The sequence below is a fragment of the Haematobia irritans genome, chromosome 1 (genome assembly GCF_050003625.1).
Source record: "Haematobia irritans isolate KBUSLIRL chromosome 1, ASM5000362v1, whole genome shotgun sequence".
Lineage (NCBI taxonomy): Eukaryota > Metazoa > Arthropoda > Insecta > Diptera > Muscidae > Haematobia > Haematobia irritans.
In genome coordinates, this window is record NC_134397.1 from 14,197,272 (window position 1) to 14,218,690 (window position 21,419).

Genomic DNA, 21,419 nt, shown 5'->3' on the forward strand with positions numbered 1-21,419 from the left:
AAAGAGAATTCTGAGAAAATTTTGTATAGCAATAAAATTCTGAAAAAAATTTCTATAGCAATAAAATTTCAACAAAATTTTCTACAGAAATAAAATTTTGACAAAAATTTCTATTGAAATAAAATTTTAACAAACTATTATAGAAATAAAATTTTAACAAAATTTTCTATAAAAAGAAATTTTGTCAAAATTTTCAATAGCAATAAAATCTCGACAAAATTTTATATAGAAATAAACTTTTGACAAAATTTTCTACACAAATAAAATTCCGAAAAAATTTTCTGTAGAAATAAAATTTTAAAATTTCGACAAACTTTTCAATAAAAATGAAATTTTGAAAATTTTCTATTGAAATAAAATTTTGATAAACTTTTCTATAGAAATGAAATTTTGACAACATTTCCTACAGAAATAAAATTTTGACAAAATTTTCTATAAAGAAAAAATTTTGAAAAAAAATTTCAATAAGGAAAAAATTTTGAAAAAAATGTTCTATTAAAATAAAATATCGACAAAATTTTCTATAGAAATAAAATTTCGACAACATTTTCTATATAAATAATATTTTTTCAAAATTTTCTATAGGAATAAAATTTTGACAAAATTTTAAATAAAAATGAAACTACAAGTGTAGCTTAACCAACAGAGGAAAATAATGTTTGTCAAATTTAGTTGGTCAAAGCCCAATAGACTGCAAGAGGGTTGAATGGGCGCACGTTTCGGAATTACCACATTGCTCATCAGCATCCTCTACTTGCAGCAAAACTATAAACCAATTATCAGAATACCACACTTGAACCATCCGAAAAAAGGTTTGCATGAGAGAGAGAGAGAGAGAGAGAGAAGGAGACACAGAGTGGTGAAGAGAACAAGAGCAAGCAATTGAATATATCCATGAGTGTATAAGTGTGTTTATGTCGATATGCATATCTGCTGGTGATGGTTTAAAATGCAAATTTTCCTTTAAAGTGATTTGAATTTAAATTTTGAATTAAAATGAAATGAAATGAACACACAAGTGTTTGTAATTGTGATTGTTATTCAACGACGGCCATATGAATGAGCAGTGAGGGAAAGGGAATCTAACCAAATGTATGCAATTGAAGAAAATTTCTCAAAAGAGGTTGAAAATAACATAAAGCTGACAATTGATGATATGCATTATTCAAAGACCTTAAATGTATGTCAATTGAAACATAAACACATTGTTCACTATTGAGAAATTAAGTCAAGGCATTTCGAAAAATGAGGACATCAAAGTAATTTAAGAAAATCCAAGAAGAAGTAAAGCGATATGATTATAAATTTGAATTAAAGCAAACCCACCAGGGCACCAAACCTAAGATATTACACCATTAGGGAGAATTCTGAGAATCGGTTTATATGGCGGCTATATATAATTATAGACCGATATGGAACAATTTTAGCACGGTTGGAGTTAAAGGCAGCAACTACTTTTGAAAAAATTCGAATTTCTTTCGGAAGCTAGAGCGATTTCAACATAAGGACGGGCATCACTAGGTCGACTCAAAATTTCAACAAGTCCCGGAATATGTAGACATAGAATCACGGTTGTCACAGTTTAGATTTTTTACTGCTTGGTAGCTTTGTAGAATTTTTAATGTTTTGGTAGAATTTTCAATTCAAACACACAAATAAAATTTTAACAAAATTTTCTGTAGAAATCGAAATTTTAACAAAAATTTGCTATAGAAATAAAATTTTGACAAAATTGTCTATTAAACTAAAATTTTGACAAAATGTCACTGCACTCAAATCGATGATTTGAAATTGGCAAAGGAAAATAGAACTGCTTATACAAAGATTTATTTCGGCAAAAGCAGACTATCATAAACCTTTTTTCGGAAGGTTCCAGTGTGGTTCACTTTGGGTTTGGTGAACTACCAGAATTTGTTCTGATAATTGGTTGATAGTTTGATAGATACTGATACTCGATAGTTTGGTGGATACTGATGAGGAATGTAGTGATTCCGAAACGTGCGTCCATCCAACCATCTTGCACTCTATAGGGCTTTGCCCATATAAATTTGGCAAACGTTATTTTCATCTTGGTTAAGCTACACTTGTAGTTTAGTCAATGCATTGGTTTGTAGCTGAAATCAAAACAACAATAATGATTACAAAATAGAAATAAAATTTTCTATAGAAATAAAATTCTGAAAAAATTTTCTATAGAAATAAAATTCGCACAAAAGTTTTTAATGAAATAAAATTTTGACAAAATATTCTATAGAAATAAAATTTTAACAAAATCTTCTATAAAAAGAAATTTTGTCAAAATATTCTATGGAAATAAAATTTTATCAAAATTTTCTATAGAAATAAAATTTTGACAAAATTTTCTACAGAAATAAAATTCCGAAAAAATTTTCTATAGAAATAAAATTTTGTCAAAATTTTCTATGGAAAGAGAATTCTGAGAAAATTTTGTATAGCAATAAAATTCTGAAAAAAATTTCTATAGCAATAAAATTTCAACAAAATTTTCTACAGAAATAAAATTTTGACAAAAATTTCTATTGAAATAAAATTTTAACAAACTATTATAGAAATAAAATTTTAACAAAATTTTCTATAAAAAGAAATTTTGTCAAAATTTTCAATAGCAATAAAATCTCGACAAAATTTTATATAGAAATAAACTTTTGACAAAATTTTCTACACAAATAAAATTCCGAAAAAATTTTCTGTAGAAATAAAATTTTAAAATTTCGACAAACTTTTCAATAAAAATGAAATTTTGAAAATTTTCTATTGAAATAAAATTTTGATAAACTTTTGTATAGAAATGAAATTTTGACAACATTTCCTACAGAAATAAAATTTTGACAAAATTTTCTATAAAGAAAAAATTTTGAAAAAAAATTTCAATAAGGAAAAAATTTTGAAAAAAATGTTCTATTAAAATAAAATATCGACAAAATTTTCTATAGAAATAAAATTTCGACAACATTTTCTATATAAATAATATTTTTTCAAAATTTTCTATAGGAATAAAATTTTGACAAAATTTTAAATAAAAATGAAACTACAAGTGTAGCTTAACCAACAGAGGAAAATAATGTTTGTCAAATTTAGTTGGTCAAAGCCCAATAGACTGCAAGAGGGTTGAATGGGCGCACGTTTCGGAATTACCACATTGCTCATCAGCATCCTCTACTTGCAGCAAAACTATAAACCAATTATCAGAATACCACACTTGAACCATCCGAAAAAAGGTTTGCATGATAGCCGGCTAACGCCGAAATAAATTCGTATGCCACTGTCAAATCATCGCAGTTGGCTGGGTTTACTTTGAGCGTGCTTTCTGCAGTGACTAAACTACAAGTGTAGCTTAACCAACAGAGGAAAATAATGTTTGTCAAATTTATTTAGTAGTAGAGGTTGCTGATGAAGAATGTGGTAATTCCGAAACGTGCGTCCATCCAACCATCTTACAGTCTATAGGTATTTGCCGAAATAAATTTGACAAACATTCTTTTCCTCTGTTGGTTAAGCTACACTTGTAGTTTAGTCAATGCATGGTTTTAAGCTGAAATCAAAAAAACAACAACGATGATTAAAGAACAAAACCAACAATAACAAAATAAAACGAATAAAATAAAATTTGACAACATTTTTTTTATACAAATAAAATTTCGACAATATTTTCTATAGAAATTAAAATTTGTCAAAATTTTCTATAGAAATAAATTTCCGTAAAAAAACTCTATAGAGGTAAAATGTTGTCAAAATTTTCTATACAAATAAACATTTGACCAAATTTCCTCAAGAAATAAAATTTTGTCAAAATTTTCTATACAAATAAAATTTCGACAAAAGTTTCTATAAAAACTAAATTATTACAAACTTTTTAAAAAATTTTAACAAAACTTTCTATTAAAATAATTTATTAACATACTTTTACAAAGAAATAAAATTTTGACAACATTTCCTACAGAAATAAAATTTTGACAACATTTCTTACAGAAATAGAATTTTAAGAAATTTTTCTATAAAGAAAACATTTTGACAAAATTTTCTGTAGAAATAAAATTTTGTCAAAATTTTCTATAGTAATAAAATTTCGACAAAATTTTCTGTAGAAATAAAATTTTGTCAAAATTTTCTATAGTAATAAAATTTCGACAAAATTTTCTATAGAAATAAAATTTTGTCCAAATTTTCTATAGTAATAAAATGTTGACAAAATTTTTTAGAGAAATAAAATTTCGACAAAATTTTCTATAGAAATAAAATTTTGACAAAATTTTCTATAGAAATAAAATTTCGACAAAATTTTCTATAGAAATAAAATTTTTACAAAATTTTCTATGGAAATATAATTTTGTCAAAATTTTCTATAGTAATAAAATTTCGACAAAACTTTCTATTAAAATAAATTTTTAACATACTTTTACAAAGAAATAAAATTTTGACAACATTTCCTACAGAAATAAAATTTTGACAACATTTCTTACAGAAATAGAATTTTAAGAAATTTTTCTATAAAGAAAACATTTTGACAAAATTTTCTGTAGAAAAAAAATTTTGTCAAAATTTTCTATAGTAATAAAATTTCGACAAAATTTTCTGTAGAAATAAAATTTTGTCAAAATTTTCTATAGTAATAAAATTTCGACAAAATTTTCTATAGAAATAAAATTTTGTCCAAATTTTCTATAGTAATAAAATGTTGAAAAAATTTTTTATAGAAATAAAATTTCGACAAAATTTTCTATAGAAATAAAATTTTGACAAAATTTTCTATAGAAATAAAATTTCGACAAAATTTTCTATAGAAATAAAATTTTTACAAAATTTTCTATGGAAATATAATTTTGTAAAAATTTTCTATAGTAATAAAATTTCGACAAAATTTTCTATAGCAATAAAATTTTGACAAAATTTTCTATAGCAATAAAATTCCAAAAAAAATTCTAAAAATTTTCTATAGTAATAAAATTTCGACAAAATTTTCTGTAGAAATAAAATTTTGTCAAAATTTTCTATAGTAATAAAATTTCGACAAAATTTTCTATAGAAATAAAATTTTGTCCAAATTTTCTATAGTAATAAAATTTTGACAAAATTTTCTGTAGAAATAAAATTTTGTCAAAATTTTCTATAGTAATAAAATTTCGACAAAATCTTCTATAGAAATAAAATTTTGTCCAAATTTTCTATAGTAATAAAATTTTGACAAAATTTTTTATAGAAATAAAATTTCGACAAAATTTTCTATAGAAATAACATTTTGACAAAATTTTCTATAGAAATAAAATTTCGACAAAATTTTCTATAGAAATAAAATTTTTACAAAATTTTCTATGGAAATATAATTTTGTCAAAATTTTCTATAGTAATAAAATTTCGACAAAATTTTCTATAGCAATAAAATTTTGACAAAATTTTCTATAGTAATAAAATTTTGACAAAATTTTTTATAGAAATAAAATTTCGACAAAATTTTCTATAGAAATAAAATTTTGACAAAATTTTCTATAGAAATAAAATTTCGACAAAATTTTCTATAGAAATAAAATTTTTACAAAATTTTCTATGGAAATATAATTTTGTCAAAATGTTCTATAGTAATAAAATTTCGACAAAATTTTCTATAGCAATAAAATTTTGACAAAATTTTCTATAGCAATAAAATTCCAAAAAAAAAATTCTAAGGCAATAAAATTTTGTCAAAATTTTCTGCAGCAATAAAATTCTGAAAAAAGGTCAATAGCAATAAAATTTCGATAAATATATATATATATATATATATATATATATATATATATATATATATATATATATATATATATATATATATATATATATATATATATATATATATATATATATATATATATATATATATATATATATATATATATATATATATATATATATATATATATATATATATATATATATATATATATATATATATATATATATATATATATATATATATATATATATATATATATATATATATATATATAATTCAAAAAAAATCTATCAATATAAAATCTTGACAAAATTATCTGTAGAAATAAATTTTCGATAAAATTTTTTACAACAATAAAATTTCGACAAAATTTTCTATAGCAATAATATTTTGAAAAAATTTTCTATAGCAATAAAATTCTGAAAAAAATTATAGCAATAAAATATCGACAAATAAATATAAAAATCTAAAAAAAAATTAGAAATCAAAATTTTACAAAATTTTCTATGGAAATAAAATTTTGACAAAATTTTCTATGGCAGTAAAATTCTGACAAAATTTATTTTTTCATTTTTCATTTATTTATTTTGGTTTCCTAATACAAAAGATATATATCTTATAATGAGTATTACAATCAGTAATGTTATAACAAAATATAATAAGTTGAAAGATAATTTAATAAAGCTAATAACAATAATAATTAATAGGGATTACATATAATATGAAACTAAATTTAAATATTAGAATATTGTTTTTTATACATATTTTTTTTTTTTATTTAATAGCCCTGAATTAGATATTTTGTTAGCTTCGTCTTGAACGCTGTGTAGTATATAAGTTGAAGCTGATTGGGTAACTGATTCCAGAGACGTGTCGCATATATATAAAACTGCCGCCCAGATAACTGACTTCTATGTCGAGTCTGTATCAAATTCTTACCACGGTTGGATCTAGCGAATGTTAATCGTTCGTAGAGGTAACTTTTGATGGTTCATTTGTGTGTACAAGTTTTTGGAGGAATATCAGAGTGCTGAGTTGAATGTATTTATCAAACGGTGTACCAAAAATTTTGTTCGCAAAAAGTGTCACACTATCATAACGTCTCAATCCGAAGACATAGCGGCAATGTTGTTAAACGTGGTTGTTAGTATTTTTAAGTCAGTTGTGTTACATCCAGAAAAAATTTCACAACAATACAACAAAGTAGGCAGAACATAAGATTTGGCCAACAGCAGTCTTATGCGAAAAAGTGTAAACGATTGAGTATACCAAAGATTACGCAACATACCGTATATTTTACCGCAGTTAGCATTAATACGATCAGTCCGAGTTAACTTCTCATTGTAAGTTACTCCAAGATTCTTCACTTTCTTGGCAAGTTCTATATAGCAGTCACCCAGAAATATGTTAACATTGCCCACACTTGTGGACTTCTTATGCATCAAAATTGCCTTCGATTTATTGGGGTTTAGAGCCAGGCCATTCCCATTCGCCCAATCCAGGATCTTGTTGAGATTATTGTTAACATTCATTACACACCTATCGATTGTATCAGTAGTGGCAGATGTATACAATAGAAATAAAATGTTGACAAAATTGTTTATAGAAATACATTTTTGCAAAAAACGATTTTTTTGTTTGGTAGCTTTTTTTTTTGTAAAATTTTCTTCAAATTTTGGTCGAATATTTTTGCTACAAACGGTATGTCTCTGTGTAATATACCCCGCATCCTATGATGGAGGTTATAATGATATTCTCAGAATTCTTATAATGATATTCTGTTCCACCATAAAAACAACAAAAAATAACATATTCTTTTAAAATATGTACGATTTTATAATTTAAGAAAATTCTTGAATCGATTTAAAAGAAATCAGTATAAATAGTTTGTTTGTTTTACTGTATTATACAATTTTCGAAATATTTTCTAAGGATAACCAATTAAATTTCTTTGGTTAATGATATTGTAAATCGGCTTTTAATTTTTCATTTCATTATCTTTATAGTCTAAATAAATTAAAAGGATTTTTTGTTTGGCTTATTATAAATTAATTTCTGAGATTTTCATAAGAAACAATTGATTTCATAAGAAACAATTCAATTCGAAATGGTCTAAAGATATCTGTTTTAAGATGATTCCTTATGTCTTTCTGTATACACCGCTCTCTCTCTCTCTCTCTCTCTATCGTTCTCTTCACCATTGATATCATAGAGAAATTCTATTAAATTTCAAATTTATCATGAGCTTTATTTAAATAATGAAAAAATTGAAGAAATTAAGTCTTTTGCTTTAATTTAACATCTTATTTCCATAACATACTTAATCCAAAAGCAATTCATTTGCTCTACAGTTTTTCATTTTAATTTGCCTAGCAAAAATTAAAACTCAAGGACTTTTAGTTTGGCAAGTGCGATTGAATGTGTGTGTGTGGGTGTGGGTGTGGGTGTGAGTGCGGGTATACACATTGGTATGTTAAGAGTGGCCTAACTAATACTAATTACCAATGTAAAGAACACTTGGCCAAAACTTTTATAATTTAAATAAACACTACTCACAATGAATAACAAAACGTAAATGAACTTACACACACACACACTGACACTCTTCTTCTCTCTGTATTTCTCTTATGAGGGCATTTCTCCTATACACACACACACTCTTATTATACTTAGACACTAACTAAGTAAACTTTAGGCTAAAATCAACAACTTGAAAATGATAAAACAATACAAATAAATGTTAATATGGCAACAAGAAAATTTATGCAGAACAACACTACAACGGGAGAACATGGAAAGACTAACCAATAGATGGATAGATGGATGGATGGATTGATAAATGGATGGATGTTTGTATGATGTTTACACTGTGGGAGAGTGGGCTAGCTAAAGTGAGAAAATTTTATTTCATCTGATTTAATTTTTATCACTCGTGCCAAAAATAATCTACCAACAATTTACAGAAATCTATATCAAAAATCTACAAAATTTAAAAAAAAATCTTATTTTTAAGTTGTTGATCATATTGTTGTAGCTACTATGGAAAATGTTTTTTTGATACCCTCTATCGTAGGATCAGGGGTATATTAACTTTGTCATTCCGTTTATAACACATCGAAATATTGCTCTAAGACCCCATAAAAAATATATATTCTGGGTCGTGGTGAAATTCTGAGTCGATCTAAGCAGGTCCGTCCGTCTGTTGAAATCACGCTAACTTCCGAACGAAACAAGCTATCGATTTGAAACTTGGCACAAGTAGTTGTTATTGATGTAGGACGGATGGTATTGCAAATGGGCCATATTGGACCACTTATACGTATAGCCCCCATATAAACCGACCCCTCAATTTGGCATGCGGATGCTCTAGGAGGAGCAAATTTCATCAGATCCGGTTGAAATTTGGTACGTGGTGTTAGTATATGGTTTCTAACAACCATGCCAAAATTGGTCCAACTCGGTCCATCATTCTATATAGCCCCCATGTAAACCGATCCCCGGCTTTGACCTCCTTGACTCTCTTGAAGGAAAAAATTTCATCAGATCCTCTTGAAATTTGGTACGCGGTGTTAGTATATGGTCTTTAACAACCATGCAAAAATTGGTCCAAATCAGTTAATAATTATATATAGTTCGGCCTGGCCGAACTTACGGCCGTATATACCTGTTATTTGTTTCTTTTATTTTTATAGAAATCTTTGCAAAATGTTATTACTACAGAAAAATTTTGTAAATTTTTTTTTCTATTGAAAAGTTTTGCAAAATTTCATTTGAAAACTTTTGCAAAATTTTATTTCTATAGAAAACTTTCACAAAATTGTATTTCTATAGAAAATTTTGTCAAAATTTCATTTCTATAGACAATTTATCAAGATTTTATTTCTATAGACAATTTTATTAAGATTTTATTTCTGTAGGAAATTTTGTCAAATTTTTATTTCTGTAGAAAATTTTGCCAAAGTTATTATTTAGTTATTTAAATTATACTAAACTTATAGTAAATATAAGATGACTATGGGAAAATAGAGCGAAGCTTTAGCAACTGAAGCCATCAGCTAGAGTATTAAAATAAAAATAAAAAATTTATATTATGAAATTCAAATTTTGTCAAAAGGTTATTTAAATAGAATTATTTTTTTTCAAAGTTTATTTATATAGACAATCTTGTCAAAATTTTATTTATATTCTATATTTTGTCAAAATTTTATTTCTATAGAAAATTTTGTCAAAATTTTATTTCTATAGAAAATTTTGCCAAAATTGTATTTCTATAGAAAAATTTGGCAACATTTTATTTCTATAGAAAATTTTGTCAAAATTTTAATTCTATAGAAAACTTTGTCAAAATTGTATTTCTATAGAAAAATTTGTCAACATTTTATTTCTACAGAAAATTTTGTCAAAATTTTATTTCTTTAGAAAATTTTGTCAAAATTTTATTTCTATAGAAAATTTTGTCAAAATTGCATTTCTATAGAAAATTTTGTCAAAATTGTATTTCTATAGAAAAATTTGTCAACATTTTATTTCTATAGAAAATTTTGTCAACATTTTATTTCTATAGAAAATTTTGTCAACATTTTATTTCTATAGAAAATTTTTTCAAAATTGTATTTCTTTAGAAAATTTTGTCAAAATGTTATTTCTATAGAAAATTTTGTCGAAATTTTATTTCTATAGAAAATTTTGTCAAAATTTTATTTCTATAGAAAATTTTGTCAAAATTTTACTTCTATAGAAAATTTTGCCAAAATTTTATTTCTTTAGAAAAATTTGTCAATATTTTATTTCTTTAGAAAAATTTGTCAAAATTTTATTTCAATAAAAAAATTTGTCAACATTTTATTTCTATAGAAAATTTTGTCGAAATTTTATTTCTATAGAAAATTTTGTCAAAATTTTATTTCTATAGAAAATTTTGTCAAAATGTTACTTCTATAGAAAATTTTGTCAAAATTTTATTTCTTTAGAAAATTTTGGCAAAATTTTATTTCTTTAGAAAATTTTGTCAAAATTTTATTTCTTTAGAAAATTTTGTCAAAATTTTATTTCTATAGAAAATTTTGTCAAAATTTTATTTCTATTGAAAATTTTGTCAAAATTTTATTTCTATAGAAAATTTAGTCAAACTTTTATTTCTATAGAAAATTTTGTCAAAATTTTATTTCTATAGAAAATTTTTTCAAAATTTTATTTCTATTGAAAATTTTGTCAAAATTTTATTTCTATAGAAAAATTTGTCAACATTTTATTTATATAGAAAATTTTGTCGAAATTTTATTTCTATAGAAAATTTTGTCAAAATTTTATTTCTATAGAAAATTTTGTCAAAATTTTATTTCTATTGAAAATTTTGTCAAAATTTTATTTCTATAGAAAATTTACTCAAAATTTTAGAAAATTTCGTCAAAATTTCATTTCTATAGAAAATTTATCTAGATTATATTTCTATAGACAATTTTATCAAGATTTTATTTCTGTATGAAATTTTGTTAAAATTTTATTTTTGTAGAAGATTTTGTCTAAATTTTATTTGTAGAGAAAGTTTTGTCAAAATTTTATATTAGAAGAAAAATTTGGCAAAATTTTATGTGTATAGAAAAATTTGCCATAATTTTATTTCTGTAAAAAATTATATCAAAATTTTATTTCTGTAGAAAATTTTATCAAAATTTTATTTCTATGGAAAATTTTATCAACATTTTATTTCTATAAAAAAATTATCAACGTTTTATTTCTGTAAAAGATTTTGTCCATATTTTATTTCCAAAGAAAGTGTAGTGAAAATTTTATTTCTATGGAAAATTTTGTCAAAATATTATTTCTATATAAAAATATATCAACATTTTATTTCTGTATAAGATTTTGTCCATATTTTATTTCCAAAGAAAGTTTAGTCAAAATTTCATGTATATAGAAAATTTTGTCAAAATTTTATTTCTATAGAGAATGTTGTCAAAAATTTATATCTATGAAAAATTTTGTCAACAATTAATTTTTATAGGAAATTTGGTCAAAATTGTATTTCTATAGAAAATTTTGTCAAAATTTTATTTCTATAGAAAATTTTGTCAAAATTTTATTTCTATAGAAAATTTTTGCAAAATTGTATTTCTATAAAAAATTTTGTCAAAATTGTATTTATATAGAATATTTGGAAAAACTTTTATTTCTATAGAAAATCTTGTTAAAATTCCATTTCAATTTTGGCAAAATTGAATTTGTTGTCACAATTTTAATCCTATGAAAAACTTTGTTCTAATTTTTTTCTATAGAAAATTTTGTCAAAACAATAACCCATTGTGCATTAGATACATGCATCCTCACATGTAAGACTTACACCTTAATTGAAAAGTTGTTGTATGTGTATTAAATTAAAATCACATATGTTTGTGCGAGTGTGTGTGTGTGTTTAACAAATTCAGGTATCTATTGTGTATAGACAATGGCAAACAATATATCAATTTTCTAAAATACAAAATGTATTACAAATATTCTGGAAATTTGTTCGCATTACAAAATACACACACACACATACACATACAATTTGGTAGTGGTCTTTGGGCCATCCCTTTACAAGACCATATAATTATTTAATTAAATCATATGATTTGATAAATTTTCCCTTTGGCCAAACAATACCGCCTTATAAATGGCAAATGTTAACTTATTCACATCGGCATGCAATAAAAGACCACAAATCTTTAATTTAATTACATATTTAATAATGCCAACACTATAGAAAAGAGATAGTGAGAGAGACAGAGGGAGATAGGCCGAGAGGAAGTTCTGAAAAGTATCATTTGCTATTGTTTCATCACCTTCATTTGATCTATGAAGCTTTTAGTTATTTAACAATAGCTTTAGTCATTATCCTTGCAATAATTATTTGTCATTTGACATAGAGTTAAAAGAATTCACTGGGACTATTGTCTTTTGGTGTTATTAGTGAATTCATTACTTTTCAATTTGTCCACAAATACTAGCATTTAATTTGTTAAATTCTATAGTATACTTTTCGTATGTAAATAATTTGCAAATGCAACAATGTAAGTGTTTGTAAAACATTTTGTGTTATTTAAATAAATAATAAATTGAATAAATAATTATAAAATAAATTTTGGAGTAGCTGCTTTGGATTTGGTATGGAAATGCAAGATATACTGGCTACAACAAAAGCTCATACGTGGAGTATTTAGAACCCTCTCGATCTGTATTCAAGAGACTAAAGGAATACCTAAATACCAAAGCCTTTTCAATATTTAAGAGATAACCCTGCTCTCTTCTATCAAGAGAGTGAAAGTCAGTGAATACCTAAGTATCGAAGACATTTTAAGAGATATTTCTGCTCTTTGGTATCAAGAATGTCACTGAATACATAAGAATCAAAGAAATTTTAATATTTACGAGATAACTCCGCTCTCTGGAATCGAGAGAGTGAATGCTATTGAGTAAGTACCAGAGCCAATTTAATATTTCATAGATAGTTAACTCTGGTCTCTGGTATCGAGAGAGTGATTATCAGTGAATACCTAGGTACAGGGTTGCCATTTTGGTCCGATCGGATTTTAATTTTTAAATTTGGTCCGATGGACGGACCAAATGGAATTTGGATGATTTTGGCCCATTTTCGTCAAATTGGTTATTTTTTAAAAAATTTCTATAGAAATAAAATTTTGACAAAATAAGATTTTGAATGAAATGAATGAAATTTAACGAAATTTTCTATAGAAATAAAATTTTGCCAAAACTTTCTATAGAAATAAAATTTTGACAAAATTTTGTATAGCAATAAAATTTTATAAAATTTTCTATAGCAAAAAAATCTTGACAAAATTTTGTATAGTAATAAAATTTTGACAAAATTTTTTATAGAAATAAAATTTTGACAACATTTTCTATAGCAAAAAAATCTTCACAAAATTTTGTATAGTAATAAAATTTTAACAAAATTTTTTATAGAAATAAAATTTTGACATAATTTTCTATAGAAATAAAATTTTGACAAAATTTTCTATAGAAATAAAATTTGACAAAATTTTCTATAGCAATAAAATTTTGACAAAATTTTGTATAGTAATAAATTTTGACAACATTTTTTATAGAAATAAAATTTTGACAAAATTTTCTATAGAAATAAAATTTTGACAAAATTTTCTATAGAAATAAAATCTTGACAAAATTTTATATTCTATAGTAATAGGTTAGGTTAGGTTCGGTGGCAGCCCGATGTAACAGGCTCACTTAGACTATTCAGTCCATTGTGATACCACATTGGTGAACTTCTCTCTTATCACTGAGTTCTGCCCGATTCCATGTTAAACTCAATGGCAAGGGACCTCCTTTTTATAGCCGAGTCCGAACGGCGTTCCACATTGCAGTGAAACCCCTTAGAGAAGCTTTGAAACCCTCAGAAATGCCACCAGCATTACTGTGGTGGGATAATCCACCGCTGAAAAACTTTTTTGGTGTTCGGTCGAAGCAGGAATCGAAACCACGACCTCGTGTATGTAAGGCAGGCATGCTAACCATTGTACCACGGTGGCTCCCATTCTATAGTAATAAAAATTGGACAAAATTTTCTATAAATAAAAATAAAATTTTGTTAGATTTTTTTGGGGATCGGCTATATATAACTATAGACCGATATGGACCAATTTTGACATGGTTGTTAGCGGCCATATACTAGCGCTATGTACAAAATTTCACCACGTACCAAATTTCAACCGGGTCGGATGAATTTTGCTCCTCCAATAGCTCCGGAGGTCAAATCTGGGGATTGGTTTAAATGGGGGGTTATATATGATTAAGACCGGTATGGACCAATTTTTGCATGGTTGTTAGAGACCATATGTTAACACAACGTACCGAATTTCAACCGGAACGGTTGAATTTTGTTCTTCCAAGGGGCTCCGGAGGTCAAATCTGGGGATCGGTTTATATGGAGGCTACATATAATTATGGACCGATATGAACCAAGTTTTGCATGTATGGTAAAGACCATATACTAACACCATGTACCAAATTTCAGTCGCACCGGATGAAATTTGCTTCTCTTAGAGGCTCCGCAAGCCAAATCTGGGGATCGGTTTATATGGGGGCTATATATAATTATGGACCGATATGGACCAATTCTTGCATGGTTGCCAGAGACCATATACTAACACCACCTACCAAATTTCAACCGAATCGGATGAATTTTGCTCATCCATGATGTTTCGGAGGTCAAATCTGGGGATCGGTTTATATGAGGGCTATATATAATTATGGACCGATGTGAACCAATTTTGGCATAGTTGTTAGAGATCACATACTTACACCATGTATCAAATTTCAGTCGGATCAAATGAAATTTGCTTCTCTTAGAGGATCCGCAAGCCAAATTTGGGGATCGGTTTATATGGGTGCTATATATGATTATAGACCGATGTGGACCAATTTTTGCATGGTTGTGAGAGACCATATACTAACACCATGTACCAAATTTCAACCGAATCGGATGAAATTTGCTTTTCTTAGAGGATCCGCAAGTCAAATTTGGGGATCGGTTTATATGGGTGCTATATATAATTATGATAATTATTATTTTTGTATGGTTGTGAGAGACCATATACTAACACCATGTACCAAATTTCAACCGGTTTAGATGAATTTTGCTCCTCCAAGAGACTCCGCAAGCCGTATCTGAGCGTCGGTTTATATGGGGGCTAATTTTCTATATAAATAAAATTTTCTAACAATTTTCTATAGAAATAAAATTTTGGTAAAACTTTTTATAGAAATAAAATTTTATATAGAAATAAAATTTTGACGACATTTTCTATAAAAATATAATTTTACAAAATTTTCTATAGAAATAAAATGTTGACAAAATTTTCTATAGAAATAAAATATTGACAAAAATTTTCTATAGAAATAAAATTTTGACAAAATGTCTATAGTAATACAATTTTGACAAAATTTTCTAAAAAAATAAAATTTTGAGAAAATTTTCTACAGAAATAAAATTTTGACAAAATTTTCTAGAGAAATGAAATTTTGACAAAATTTTCTACAGAAATAAAATTTTGACAAAATTTTCTATAGAAATAAAATTATGTCCAATTTTCTCAAGAAATAAAATATTGACGAAATTTCTATAAAAATAAAATTTTAACAAATTTTCTAAAGAAATACAACTGTGACAAAATTTTCTATAGAAATAAAATTATATCCAATTTTCTCAAGAAATAAAATATTGACAAAATTTCTATAGAAATAAAATATTGACAAATATTTCTATAGAAATAAAATTTTGACAAAATTTTCTATAGAAATAAAATTTTGACAAAATTTTCTAGAGAAATGAAATTTTGACAAAATTTTCTCAAGAAATAAAATATTGACAAAATTTTCTATAGAAATAACATTTTGACAAAATTTTCTAGAGAAATGAAATTTTGACAAAATTTTCTACAGAAATAAAATTTTGACAAAATTTTCTATAGAAATAAAATTTTGACGAAATTTCTATAAAAATAAAATTTTGACAAATTTTCTAAAGAAATACAACTTTGACAAAATTTTCTATAGAAATAAAATTATGTCAGATTTTCTCAAGAAATAAATTATTGACAAAATTTCTATAGAAATATAATTTGACAAAATTTTCTATAGAAATAAAATTTTATACAATTTTCTATAGAAATAAAATTATGACAAAATTTTCCATAGAAATAATAATGTTGACAAAATTTTCCATAGAAATAATTTCGACAAAATTGTGGAAAATTATTGGTCCAAAATAAAAATTCAGTATGGCAACTTAGGCTAGGTACTAACGGCAATTTAGTATTTAAGAGATAACCCTGTATAAACTTGTATTGAGAGAGTGAATGCAAGTATTCATACCAGAGACAATTTAATATTTGAGAGATAACATTGCTCTCTTCTATCAAGAGAGTGAATGCTATTGAATATCTAAGTAGCAAAGGCAATTTAGTAATTAAAAAAGAACCCTTCTCTCTTTAGTATTTAAGAGATAACTCTGCTCTCTGGCATAAAGAGAATGATTATCAGTGAATGCTTAAATACCGAAGCCTAGTTAGTTCTGATCGTTGACATCGATAAAGTGAATGTGTTCCAATGACATGACACACATAAATTATAGTATCAATTAAAAAATTGATTCACAGTCAATTAAAAAACTAATTGATACTATTAATTTTTTGATTGAATTTTGTTTCAATTAAAAAATTTGTTGAATCAATTAAATTTTTAATTGAATATTTTTTACAACTCAATTAAGAATGTTCGTGATTTTTTTCTGTGCAATTGGCCAATATATCTAAATATAATAGATGCAATATGACATTAAAAGAACATGTAGCTGTCATACTAAATGTGTCTGACAAAAAAACTAAATGCTCTCAATTTTTTTCTAAATCACAGCTCACTCTGAATAATAAGGATGTAGCAGACGCGACAAAATAAAAATTAATTATATCTTTTATTTGGTAAAAGCCAAAGTGATAAAATTAATAAAGGGTAGCAGAAGCTACAACAAAAACAAAAAATATAAAAAAATAATAATATTTTTTTATTTCGGGTACAAACCCATAAAATAAAATTGGACACCATATGTGGTGTCCAGTTTTATTTGAGGTTCATTTCCTGGGGTCCATATGTATACCACTCTTGGAAACAGTTTGATTTTTTTAGACCGCAGTCATATTTATGCTTGGCTTTATGTTCATAATGAAACATGGGCTCATTTCACTGGGGTCTGGAAACCCTTAAAGAAGTGTTGTGAAAAATTTAATGACAATAACGACCTCATTTATTTTAATGTTTTACAACTCGTTTTTTATATATATTTTTAAGAATTAATTTGAAATGTTTTTGTTTCAGTATTGCGGCTGTTGAATTGCTACTTATCTGCCCTATGGCAACCCATATAAAATGCATGGCTTCTGAGTCAATTTTGTATCACTTTCGTACCAAAAAAAAATATTTTCATTGCTTTTTGGCTATGTTTTTTTTTTCTGGGTATTTATGAAGACCATTTGTATTTTATATAGAAATAAAATTTTGACAAAATTTATTTTAGTAATAAAATTTGGTAAAATTTTCTATAGAAATAAAATTGTGATAATTGTGAAGACCATACCCGTTTGGAGAGTGCCCCCAATTCACATAGTAACTTCGTTTTCTTCTTCTTCAGCATGATTTAATTATCATTCGACTTACACATTGAATAAGAAAATATATGAAAAATTTGTAATTTATTTTAGTAATAAAATTTGGTAAAATTTTCTATAGAAATAAAATTGTGAAGACCATACCCGTTTGGAGAGTGCCCCCAATTCACATAGTAACTTCGTTTTCTTCTTCTTCAGTGGACCAAAATTGATCAAAGCATGATTTAATTATCATTCGACTTACACATTGAATAAGAAAATATATGAAAAATTTGTAATAATTTACAAAATCAAAGGATTGCTTTAACGATTTACTATAAAAACTAGCGTATACCTGATTTTTATCTTGCTTATATATATATTTAGCACACAAACTCAAGGGCAACACATTCTTGGGCATTAAGATTTAACAGCAACGAAATAATTCCATACTAATGTATAGAAATATTTATCATACGCTCTGAGGTCCCATTCGCCAGTTGGGTCATAATAATGTTAATCATACGCACTGAGGTCCCCTTGTAATTAATATGAATCATTCGCCCATTGGGTCAGAAAAATTTATATAAATCATACACACTATGGTTCAATATGAAATGAAATGGAATCATTAAAATTGATTTCAGAAAAAAAAACATTATTTTATTTTTCATTTTTTGTTTTATTTTTTTAAATTTGTAAAAACTTACCTTTGAGCCAATTGCAGAAATTTATCTGAAAAAAGAAATAAAGAGCTATTGTTATTCATACCGTATTTATCTTAGCATTTGTATCTTGGGACTTTCACACTTTGAAATGTTAAAGAAAAAATAAATAAAATTCCAATTAATACAAAGATTGTTATTCATTACATTCTTCGTATTATTATAATGTTGCCAAGATAGAGTAAAACAATTGCATAGGAAAATACGTATGTGTGTGTTGGATGTATTTAGAATAAATACAAACTAACATACACTAACAACCAGAATAATTGATTTCATTTCAATGGTCATTTTGAATCATTTCTGCAATTTGCATTCATAGCTATTTGTATATGTTGTTGTTGATATTGCATATTTTAAAAGACAAAAGCAGAAATATTTTCATTTAAATTTTATTTTCAATTTAAAAAATCGTTTTTCTTGTCTTTCAATTCAATAATTAGTGCCATTGGCAGTTGGGGTTTTGCTATATAACCGTTTGTCTATAGCATTGAAAGTCAGAAAATGAGAATATGGAAATGTGTATGTGTGTGTTTGTGTTTTTGATCCTTCAAGAAAGTATTGGTAATTTATTGTCTTTTTTGCCAGTAATACCATTTGATGTATTATTTTATTTCATTCTGCCTTTGTGGAGATTTATCTTTCTCACTTAGACTATATTTTTTTTTCTCATCTTGGGGCATCTGCTATTTTTAGACCCTCCACCATAGGATGGGGGTATATTAACTTTGTCATTCCGTTTGTAAAACATCGAAATATTGCTCTAAGACCCCATAAAGTATATATATTCTCGGTTGTGGTGAAATTCCGAGTCGATCTGAGAATGTCCGTCCGTCCGTCTGTTGAAATCACGCTAACTTCCGAACGAAACAAGCTATCGACTTGAAACTTGGCACAAGTAGTTGTTATTGATGTAGGTCAGATGGTATTGCAAATGGACCATATCGGTCCACTTTTACGTATGGCCCCCTTATAAACGGACCCCCAAATTTGGCTTGCGAATCCTCTAAGAGAAGCAAATTTCATCCGATCCGGCTGAAATTTGGTACATGGTGTCAGCATATGATCTTTAACAACCGTGGAAAAATTGGTACACATCGGTCCATAGCCCCCATATAAACTGATCACCAGATTTGACCTCCGGAACCTCTTCGAAGACCAAAATTCGTCTGATTCAGTTTACATTTGGTACGTTATGTTAATATATGGCCTCCAACACCCATGCAAAAATTGGTCGAAGTCGGTCCATAATTATATATAGCCGCCATATAAACCGATTCCCCGATTTTGTTTGCGGAGCCTCTACGAGAAGCAAATTTCATCCGATCCAACTGAAATTTGGTACATGGTGTTAGTATTTGGTCTCTAATAACCATGCAAAAATTGGTCCACATCGGTCCATAATTATATATAGCCCCCATATAAACCGATCCCCAGATTCGGCTTGCGGAGCCTCTAAGTGAACCAAATTTCATCCGATCCGGCTGAAATTTGGTACATGGTGTTAGTGTATGATCTCTAACAACCATGCAAAAATTAGTCCACATCGGTCCATAATTATATATAGCCACCATATTAACCGATCCCCCGATTTGGTTTGCGGAGCCTCTAAGAGAAGCAAATTTCATGCGATCAGGCTGAAATTTGGTACATGGTGTTAGTGTATGATCTCTAACAACCACTCAAAAATTAGTCCACATCGGTCCATAATTATATATAGCTCCCATATAAACCGATCCCCCGATTTGGTTTGCGGAGCCTCTAAGAGAAGCAAATTTCATCCGATCCGACTGAAATTTGGTACATGGTGTTAGTATATGGTCTCTAATGACCGTGCACAAATTGGTCCACATCGGTCCATAATTATGTATAGCCCCCATATAAATCGATCCCGAGATTTGGTTTTGGAGCCACTTGGAGGAGCAAATTTCATCCGAGTCATTTAAAATTTGATACGTTGTGCTAGTATATGGCCGTTAACAACCATGACTAGCTAGGTCCATATCGGTCTATAGTTATGTATAACCCTCAGATAAATCGATCCCCAATCACACAAAAATTGGTCCATATCAAGTTCATAATTGTATATAGCCCCCATATAAGCGACCCCCATATTTCAATTCTGGCTCTCTACGTACCGTGCAAAAGTCCATATCGGTTCGTAATTATTTGTAGACTTACCTATACATACATCTTTTGTCTAATACATATGTACCACGTATGGACTAACTCACAATTTAGAAAATGATGTTAAGAAGTTTTAAGATACCACAACCCAATCAATACGATTGTGGATGACCGTCTTTAGTAGAAGTTTCTACGCAATCCATGGTGGAGGGTACATAAGATTCGGCCTGGCCGAACTTACGGCCATATATACTTGTTTTTTTCTACGTTGCCTTTATCATTATTCTTTCTACCTTAGCAATTGGCATTTTGAATATTTTTCATTTATTTGTTTTAGAGATTTTCAATTGTTGCTCAATATATTTTCATTGGCCCTAAGTATCTACAGAATAAAAATCTATTGTAGAAAGTAGACAAAAAACCCACAAGCAGGCTTCTTCTTTACTGAAATTCCAAAAATATTTATTTTTATTGGTTATTGGACTAACAGTGTAATATACCGAGACCTTCGTTTTTGAATGTATTAGAATGTATATGGGAAGTGTTTGACTCTGAAATAAACTTTCTCATAGATATCCTGGCTTTAGAAATAATTGATTTTTTTCTTTTCCATTTATTTTTGTAAATCTAAAAATTTCCTTTCATGTCTTGTTTTGCCTATCAAGCATTATTGTCAGGGTT

The 21,419-nt window shown here is 26.7% G+C and overlaps 1 protein-coding gene across 1 annotated transcript in view; it reads right to left on the minus strand.

The window, feature by feature from the left end:
- Positions 1-21,419, minus strand: part of side-VI (sidestep VI transmembrane protein) — a 663,002-nt gene that overhangs the window by 590,919 nt on the left and 50,664 nt on the right. The window contains exon 2 of the mRNA XM_075289298.1: positions 18,597-18,621. The gene's annotated coding sequence lies outside the window, so the exon portion shown is untranslated. The remainder of the gene's footprint in view (positions 1-18,596; positions 18,622-21,419) is intronic.